This window comes from Magnolia sinica, chromosome 5 (genome assembly GCF_029962835.1).
Source record: "Magnolia sinica isolate HGM2019 chromosome 5, MsV1, whole genome shotgun sequence".
NCBI lineage: Eukaryota > Viridiplantae > Streptophyta > Magnoliopsida > Magnoliales > Magnoliaceae > Magnolia > Magnolia sinica.
Window position 1 is genome coordinate 26,157,749 of NC_080577.1, and position 10,800 is coordinate 26,168,548.

Consider the following 10,800-nt stretch of genomic DNA (forward strand, 5'->3'; position numbering starts at 1 on the left):
TGACATGATGCCCGACATAAGAGACTGAAAAGTCCATTAAAGAAATCACTGAAGCCAAGAGTAAGGTTGAGATAGGGATATTCGACTATCCCTTTTTCTTTTTCTTTTTTTTAAAGGTATATGATCTCCCATTTTTTCTCTCACATCTCGATTCAAGCTACATTCCACTCCACACATTCTAAGCACATCTACTACTCCTACTCATATTTTCTTTCATTTTTTTCTGCATTATTCTCCCATGTCTATTTTCTTTTACATCATTTGTCTGCTCAGGATCTTAAATCCTATGAAGAAAGGTTATGTGTTTGTTATTATTTTTTATACCTATCTAAGGTCTTAAACCTTGTAAAGCAAGGTTAGATGTTGTCTATTTTCTTTTTGCCTACCTAAGACCTTTGGTTTTATGAAATAAGGCTCGATTTTATTTCATTTTATTTACTATATTCTCATTTTATATACCTATCTGGGACCACTTATTTCTATAAAGGATAGATGGTTCATTTTTTATTTCCGCCCACCCGATTCTTATAAGTTATGTGAAGCACGGCCAAATATAAAGTGTCAAAATTCTATCAAATCCTTCAAAGAATCATAAAATTTTGTAAAGTAAAAAACCACACGTCATGCAAACGAAAAAAGATGCCTAACCCCTTCCTTTTTCTTCACCATGTCATTTGCTTGAGATATGTGGTCGCAAATTAACCGCAGGAGTCACTTGAGTTAAGAAATCATGTGATTCCCTAACCCTTAAGTGATTATATGGTTTCTAGCTGACCTTAGATTCTAAGATTCATTTGGTTAGTGACAATTCTAAACTAAATGTATTTTCACACATGAGTTAATTATATCACGCTCTAAATGCACTAATAAAGTAAAAGGCTAAGGAAGTGAGGGCACCACTCATGTAAAAGCGTATACGTTTATGTTCATGGCCAAAAAAAAACATGATGTCGTATTAACTAATTGGGCCACACATTTATGAAAAGGTACATAGTTGGGAGACTAACCAATAAATGTGGACCCACCTCATGACCATTGTAGTCTATAATTTGGAGGGTGAGGAACATATTCAAATTGCATACATACTGTCAGTAGCAACTTGCTACTAAATGGTGCTCTGTGGACTCCACCATTATGTAAGTGTTTTTTCCACGTTGTCTGTCCATTCTTTTCGGCTTATTTTACAGCATGAGCTAAAAAGTGAGGCAAACCCAAATCTCGAGTAGACCATACCACACGAAATGGTGGTGATTGAATGCCCATCATCAAAAATTTATTAGGGGCCACAAAAGTTTTGGATATCAATTGATATGTGTATTTCCAATTCATCTAAGGTTGTGTGATTAAACGCCCACCATAATATTTATTTGTCATCCAACATGTTGAAAAGGTTAAGTAGACCAGGGTGAAAGGAAAACATAAATATCAACTTGATCCAAAAATTTTGTAACCCATAAGAAAATTTTAATGGTTAATCACCATTGTGTCCTATGGCATGGTCCACCTGAGAAGTGGATATGCTTCTTCTAGTCTCACATCCTAAAATGATATGGAAAAACGGATGGACGACGTGGATGTACAACACATACATCATGGTGAGCCCCATGGTCATGACCTGAAGAAACTCGGTTAGGTCCCAACTTGATTGAATTTGCTCCCATTGAATGGCATATAAACATCATACTACGGCCTCAACAAGGTGCCTAAAAAAATATAAAAGGAGCCCACACACTGGGCAAGGGGGCAAAAGAGCAAAGAAATCAAAGAAAAAAAAAGATGCTCACACTAAGGTCAAGGGAAAAGCTCACACCCTCGATCAAGGAAAACCTCGCACCCTAGGCGAAGGAAAGAGCGCACACCCCAGGTCAAGGAAAAGCCCACACCCCATATCGAGTAAATAAAAGGAGATAGTTAAGTTGAAATCAGTGAGGCTAACTCAAGCTTAGAGATAACGCAAATGGAGGAATTGGATTGGACACTAGAAAGGCTTAGAGATTTGCACGTTTTGTTTATTAATGATCATCACCTTGCCTTAATAGTCAAAGATAAGGGAACGCAGACTATGAGCGACAAGTCTCATGCTCCAAGAGGAAGAACCAGGCTCCAAGATCGCACATAAACATGCTTCATCGTGCACTTTGATAAGAATACCTGAAACGATAGAAACAACTCTCCTCAGGTAGAAGAGAATAACTGACAAGTTCCTATCCCCTGGCCCTTAGTTATCAATATCGGTGATAGCCCCTAAACAACTCTGTAAAAAGAAGAGAATGATAAGAGGTCAATCTTTGAAGAGGTAATCTTAGCACAAGAGAACAACTAAAAAGGCTCATGGTGATTAGTAGGGACCCTTGGCTGAGGGAAGAAGAAGTGCCTGGGAAAAAGATAAAATAACATTGGGAGATTCAGGCTACCAAAATTTGTGCTAGATCAGCATTTAAAATAGAAGAGTGGATGTCACACATGTATCAACTTAATTTTTAGGCTCATATGGATACATGATCTAGGTCAATAATGAAAAGAATTGAAATTGTGGGCCATGTATGGCATGTTTCCATCTTCCAATGTAATGATTGGTATGGATCGATCACATGACCATCAGGGTAGGACCCATATTGTTAATGAGTGTACACAATTTTATGGACATAAAGTACCATATAGAAAACTTTGAGTAGAGTTGTATTGGAAAGTAGCTTCTCTCCCAAGAACAACAACTCAGGATAGAGCTGTATTGGAATATGGCTTCTCTCCTAAAATCCAAATTAGGAAGACATAGGCAAGTGAAAAAGTCCTACAATGGGTGGGATCTTCACACAACCACTCTACCTATATACAATGCATTCAGTCCCTAGATTTGATGCTAATAGCGATCATGGAATCCACTATGATTCTCACATGTGGTATCAGAGCAATATTATGCATTGTTTTAAATTCTAAGAGATTGATTCCAAACTTAATCAGAAGTTGTGGGATTCCATCGGCAACAACCAATTAAGTCTTTCATATAAATTCAAACTCAATATAGAAAATTCGGACTAAAATCTAGTGCCGATCATCAAAATTTGACAAACGCCATGTTGGGTCAGCGTCTAAAATAGTCAGGGGAAAACCCTATTAGAATCTCTAGTAATAGTGTTTAATCGCACATGTACTCCATCTCAGATTGCATTTTGGCCTCCAAATCAACGCCTCAACCATGAAATCCAACATATGTTTGATCATTGTTGTGACTCTCTCTTCGCCAGTTGAATTCCAATAGCCATGTTATTGTTGCTCCTCGCTATCATATCTTCATTGGAATTGAGTTGCAAAGAAGCATAAAAATGAAGTAGCATAGAGACTCTTCAATCTCTTAGCATGACATTGGGGTTGTTGGAATCCCATATGAAATCGTGATAACGATGGATCTCTTGGGGCAACGACAGGAGCCATAGTCAGAGTTAGGGTTATATATTAAAACCCTTTTCTCCTCAAACATGGATTATCGGCCCTTGTTTGGAACCCATCAACGTTGATTGATCATACAGAGTAGATGTTAAAGGATCTCTCGGTAACCATTAATGGCCTCTATCCCGATCAAAACCTACCTTTGCTTCCCTTTCTTCCTCTTAATATCCGGTGATGACTAATTACGGCAGGAGACTGAGCGGTCTAAGTTCATGGTGACCATGGCTGAATAGAAGCTGTGAGCCATGGTCATTCAGGCTGAGAATGAGAGCATGTTTGGGAATCTGATTTCAGGGACCACTGTCACCGCCGGGATAGGGCTAATTGTGCTAAGGAGGATCGAGGCATGGAGAGAGATTGCTGCCACATTGGCGAACGTCTCCATCACCCATATATCCTACGGTGCCAAATCCTCCAAGGCCATCATGCAGAAGTAGGTTACGCCATGATAGAGGGCAGAAAGGCATCAAGAAGGGTTTCATTTGGGTTCTCAGTAGCCATAGAGATTATAGAAGTAGGGTTTCAACCCTGCTTGATGATTGAATTAGGGTCTAAGGTTTAGACAGAGAAGGGCTAGGAATGGGCTTTGCTGGCTTAGGGTCTCGATTGTGGAAATGATTTGAAATTGGGGGGTTTTTTCTTGGTTGTACCTTCAAAAGGTGGATAACTATTGGGTTAGTTGTTAGCAATTGGGCCCACTTCCGTTAACAGACCCATGGTTGGGCCTATTTGCATCTTAATCCAGCAATAGGGCCCAGTTTTTGTTTTCTAGACCCATGGTTGGGCCTGTTTGCAACCAATAGTTGGGTCCAGGTTCAGCTTACCAGACCCAATATTTTGGACCCAATATTTCTATTTTCTAGACCAATGGTTGGATCTATTTGCATCCATTACTTGGGTCTAGGTTTAGCTTACCAAACCCAATATTTGGACTTTTTTTTTTTTGGCCTAATTTTAAGCTAGTTTGAGGCCTGGTTTTAGGCTATTTTTGGGCTATTTCTCGGCCCAATCTTGGGCTCATTTCCAGTGCATTGAGCCTCTTTTATGTAAGATGGACTATGAGCATTTTTTAAGCCTAATTTTTTTATACCTCATTGAGACCTAGTTGTAGACCTATTTAGGCATAATTTCGAGTGCCTAATTAAGAGCATTTAAGGAACCAATTTTTCATCATTGAATACTTGATTAACCACCTAATTTGAGGGCTAAAATATAAAGTTTTGATCTTTCTTGTTGAATTAGGTGGATGGGTTATAAATTTTTATTTTGGATTATCAACATTGGTCACTTAAGCCTAATTTTATTCATTCTAGTTTAAAGGGCATTGGACAAAGTTTATGGGTGTTATGCTCACCTATTCTGTGAGCATTCATGCATTGGCAGTAGTTAGACACAGTATAGACAATGACCCATATGGCTCAGTTCACCCATCTCCTTGTCTAAAAGGCATCAAGAATATCTGTAAGACCTCATCCATTCTATACCATTTTCTATGCCTATGTGCATGATGATCGACGTCCTTAGCCAGACCTAGATTGGCCGTTCATAGTGCACACCTAATTGACCGGAACCCCAAAACCTTGAAACATATTTCATATCGATCGCTCCGTCGCCGTAATCATGGAGGTACAACCCGTGCGTCTGTACGACACTCCATTAATGAGATACGCCATGAAGAATCGTTAGTGTATCATGTGCGCATAGCGCCATGTACTCCATTCCACACACGTGCACAACACATGCTATGCACACATGCACATGCCACACATGGGTGAGAGAATCTCTACCCATGTGTGTGATGTCACACACCCATACCCCTCCTCTCTCATGTGCATGCAAGGTCAACTCTTCTCTATGTCATACCATATGCATGACATCATCACACCATACTATCACATGTCCCTTTAATCTACCATTAATTACAAATCATGAATTAATTGTCATAATCCTAGTCTAAGCTAACCAAGATCACATTAATTGAATCTAACCACATTTTAAATTTTTCTCTACAAATAGTCCTTCATCCCTTAGTATTTCACCATTTTTCTACACAAGGAGAGAGAGAGAGAGAGAGAGAGAGAGGGGAGTGATCTTGGTGGGCTATCAATCCTATCCCTCCCATCCATCTCAACCATCCATTTATTCCATCAAGGTGAGTACACCTCCTCCACTCTTATGGTTTGTTTCCTTTTTGATTATTTGGATGATTAATAGTGGTGATGATTTGATGATAATGATGTGATCAATAGTGTTGATGCATAGGAGAATACATATAAAGAGATGATTAATAGTGGTGATGATATGATGATATTGATGTGATTAATGATGTGAATGCATAGGAGGATTCATACAAATAAATAATAAAATAATAATTTGTTATAGACCTTATGTGGGACCCATTGATATTGGGCCCCACCAGAACCTTTGTATACCATCCAAATAGTCCAGTGTGGCCCATTGGAGTGGCCACACACACATCCATGCACACAAGTGCACACCACACCAAAATAAATAAATAAATAAATAATATCAAAAAAATAAAAAAACAAGGGGTGGACGGCGTCCCCACTGCTGCTTGAAAGAGGAGAAGAAAAGGGCTGTGGGTCTACAACGGGCCCCACCCATGATGTATACACTTAATCCATGCCGTCTATCCGATTCCCTAGCTTATTTTAGGCATTGAGCCGAAAAATGAAGTCAATCCAAATCTCTAGTAGGCCACACCATCAAAAGGACTATTTTTATAGTGATAAATTGTTAAGGCCCACTATAATGTTCCTCTACGTCAAAACATATTGAATATTAGGCTTCTTAGACCCATCACGAGTTAGGGAACCCAGCAGGTGGAGTGGATCATCATGATATGGGCCCCACCTATGAAAAACCACGAATACAAAAAAAAAAAAAAAAAAGCAGCACCTGGACGTTGTTGCTGTCAGCGTCTAGATGACACTGCAGCATGCAGCGTCTACTGCTGGACGCTGGAAGAATAGTGGCCCCACCACAGGCCCCACCATGATGCATGTCGAGCTTCTACACTGTGCATTTGATGGGTCTCCTTTAGAAAGTAGGACACCCCAAAAATCAGTCGTACACGGAATGAACTCAGGTGGCCCACACCATCTAAAAAAATGAGAAGATTATATTGATATCAGCAAGTTCTGTGGGTCTGATCATGAGGAATATGCTATATCCAAACCCTTCATCCATTTGGTGAGCTTTTCTTTAAGGCTTGAGAAGAAAAATAAGACAGATCTAACTATCAGGTGGTCCACACTATAAAAAGTAATGGGGGATTGAACGTCCGCCATTGAAACCCTTTTTGGGTCATAGAAGTTTTGGACCAATATGAAATTTGTTTTTGCTCTTACTTCAGGTCTCTGTGACCTTATGAACAGATTAGATGGAAAATAAACATTATGCTAGGCCCTATGAATGGTTTAAGGGTGAAATCATTATCTTGACTACTATTTGTAGTATGGTCCAAATAATCTTTGGATATGATTCATTTTTGTTTGGATAATGCTCTAAAATGATCTCTAAATATAGATGAACAGTGTAGATTTAATAAATATATTACTTTGGGATCCACGTAACTTTGATCTCCTTGAACCTTTCGTACAACTCGGAGCTCGAGTATATAGAATCACTTGCTGGGGTTCACTTGAAATTTAGATGCATCTGAAACTTAGACTGACCCCTTAACCAAGTGGGACACACATATTGGATGGGCTGGATTTGTGAACCACGCCTTGGTGGCCCAACAAATGATTATGAATGTTTAATAGAGGGTAACTCTCTCAACTTTTGTGTGTGGTATGGCCCACACGAGCCATAGATTGACTTGATTTTAAGCCCCAGGCCCACCATGGATTGGTGGCCCATGAATTATGCAAAATGGATTGTTTGCAATGTGATATACGAATGGCTCGGATCCTTGTTAAAATTACTATGTATTGCCGGCGTACAATCGCGTGACTATGTAGTGTGTGAACAAATATGATCGACTTAGCGGTTAAATTTTCAAAGTTCTCAAATATGTCACTCAGTTCGCGATGATTTTCACTCACTTCGCAATCAATTTCACTCACTTCTAGGGTAGGTTCACTCACTTCGCATTAAATTTCACTCACTTCTCGGTCCTGAAGTGATTGAAAATGAGTGCAAAGTGAGTGTTGTCTGATTTTTGGGCTTAACTGTAATTACCATGTAAATGGGTAACAATTATTCACTTAGGTAATTACCACATCTTTCCCTATGTAGATGTGACAACTTACTTTTTTAACACTTAAATCAAGCAATATACAAAATTAATGTGGGGCCCACTATGATGTATGTGATGTATCCACACCGCTCATTTGTTATGCTAGCTGAATTTAGGGCATGAGCAAAAAAATGGGGGAGATCCAAAGCTCAAGTGGACCACACCATAGGAAACAACAAGAATCAAACACCTACCATAAAAAACTTTTTAGGGCCTTTAAAAGTTTTGCATAAGGCTAATATTTGTGTTTTCCCCTTATCCATGTCTATGTGACCTTATGAACGGGTTAGATGATGGAAACACCTCAATGTGGGCCTAGTTAGGGAAATAAATTTCAATGGTATACGAATTAAGGTTATTGTTTCCTGTCGTGTGAGCCATTTGAGTGTTATATCGGCCTCATTTTTAGTCTGAAGCCTCAAAATGTTATAATAAAATAGATGGACGATGTCGATATATCATATACATTATAGTGAGGTCCACATATTCAACTCCATGCATTTTTTGTGAAGGGAATTGACCGTGAAATGCATGGAAATGACCGTGAAGTGAAGGGAATTGAACGTGAAATGCTTTGAAATGACCGTAAAGTGAAGGGAATTGACCGTGAAATGCATGGAATTGACCGTGAAGTGAAAAGGAATCGCTAGAATTGACCGTGAAATGCTTGGAATTGACTGTGAAATGAAGAGAATTGACCATGAAATGCATGGAATTGACCGTGACGTGAAAGGAATTGACCGTGAAATGCATGGAATTGACCATAAAGTGAAGGGGATTGACCGTGAAATGAATTGAATTGACCATGAAGTGAAGGGGATTCACATGAAATTAAGCGTAAAATGCATGGAATTGACCCTGAAATGAAGAGAATTGACCGTGAAATGCATGGAATTGACCGTGAAGTGAAAGGAATTGAACGTAAAATGCATGGAATTGACCATGAAGTGAAGGAGATTGACCATGAAATGAATTGAATTGACCATTAAGTGAAGGGGATTCACATGGAATTAAGCGTAAAATGCATGGAATTGACTATGAAATGAAGTGAATTGACCGTGAAATGCATGGAATTAACCGTGAAGTGAAGGGAACTGACCGTGAAATGCATGGAATTGACTATGAAGTGAAGCGGAACCATCGGAATTGACCGTGAAATGCATGCAATTGACTGTGAAGTGAAGGGGAATCGCATAGAATTAACCGTAAAATGCATGGAATTGATCATGAAATGAAGTTAATTGACCGTGAAATGAATGTCTTATTGAAAATTTGAATCACAGTGGTAAGAAATTCGCAATTTTAAAGAAAGCAACAAATATATTCAATATATAATATTCACAATCTTATTACAAAAAATGCACTACAAATTCACAGTCGTATTTAAAAAAATGCACTACAATTTGACTGGTAAAATGCGTGATATTGACCAAGTAGTGCATGAAGAGACCGATCAATTCAGTATATTGATCGGGAACTAAGTGAAATTGATCGCCATACTTCATCAAATCGATCGCAAATTTCTTCAAGTTTATTAGATAGTCACATAAAATTGACTTCGCAATGTATGAAATTGACCATTGGAAAATAACCACAAACTTCTAAATAAATACTTAAGAATTTACTTAGAATTTAAACTCCAAGGTAATTGATCACAAACTTCAATCACTCCCTAATAACCAATGAAATCCGTGTTCGAGGAAAAGAATAAGAGTAAATTGAGGTGAAACACGTTCTTCAAAAAAATATCTTTAAAATTTTACGTTTATCAATGCATTGGCATCTTAAAAAAAAAAAAAAGAATGCAATTAGGGTTGAGCAGAATGCAACATGAAAAAATGTACTGTAATAATATGATGGAGATTATACTAAGATTCAGGAAGAAAATCTTATCGACGAGAGCCGTTTCCTCAGGCATAAAGTTCGACCATTGGAGACTTTAACTCATAGTTTCCGTGATGCATCGCTGGCTTCTGTACGCAGTAACTAACCTCGATCATCGAACCGCCTCGATAACCGACACCATTTACACCAAAATCTCGTCTCCTCTGCTCTTTCTCTCTTGCTTACTTCACGCGGGAACTTGTAACGTCTTGCCAATTTCTCAGTTACTTCATTTCCGGTGCATCTTTAAACAGGACAGTCTAAAATACGCCGGTTGACCTCCGTGCAAGACTCGAGCCGTTGGATTCGTGCGTGGGTCGAGATTTCGATGTCGCCACAGGAATGCATGGCATGAGTCGACGTTTCCAAATTTCGACCAAAAACTGTGAGCGCGTGTCCTCAATGTTACGGGTGGGCCCCACAGCTAAAACACGGCTCATGCTTGCCTTTTTTGGTATCAGAGCGGTCCACCTTTTTATAAGATCGCGCCAGCTCCGCCCATGAGTGAGGCCCACGGCATTGATCTAAAACGTTCAATCAATAACACTGTATGTGTTTCATCCACGCGGTTCATCCATTTTCTAAGATCATTTTATGGTATGAGCCTAAAAATGAGTAGATCCAAATGAAAAGTGGACCACATCACAGGAAACAAATAATGTTATTGATGGAACACCCACCATTAAAAACATCTGCGTGGTTACAAAAGTCTTAGATGTATTTGTTTTTTTTTTTCATTAATGGTAATGCCTTCAATCCCCACTGTTTTGTGTTTAGGCCCACTCGAGCTTTGTATCTACCTCATTCTTTAACACATGCCTTAAAATGATCCCTCCAAATGGATGAACGGTGTAGATATAAAATATACATTATGGTTGGTCCACATAAATTGGTTACGTCACTTCAGTAGAGTAACCTGTCAGTGGCTAATCCGCGTCGAATTTGATTGTTTCCCCGGTGTTGATGACGCGGATTAGCTGAGTAGGGAGACTCGCTTAAGAGACGTGACCAAGTTCTATAAGCCCCACCATGATGTATGCGTTGTATCTATACCGTCCATACATTTAGAGAGATCATTTTCGAGCATGATTCAAAGAATGACAGATTCAAGGCTAGAGTGGACCCTCTACAGAAAATAGTGGGGAGAGTGACGACCACTGTTGAAACCTTCAGAAGGTCTACTATGGTATTTATTTGAGATCCAA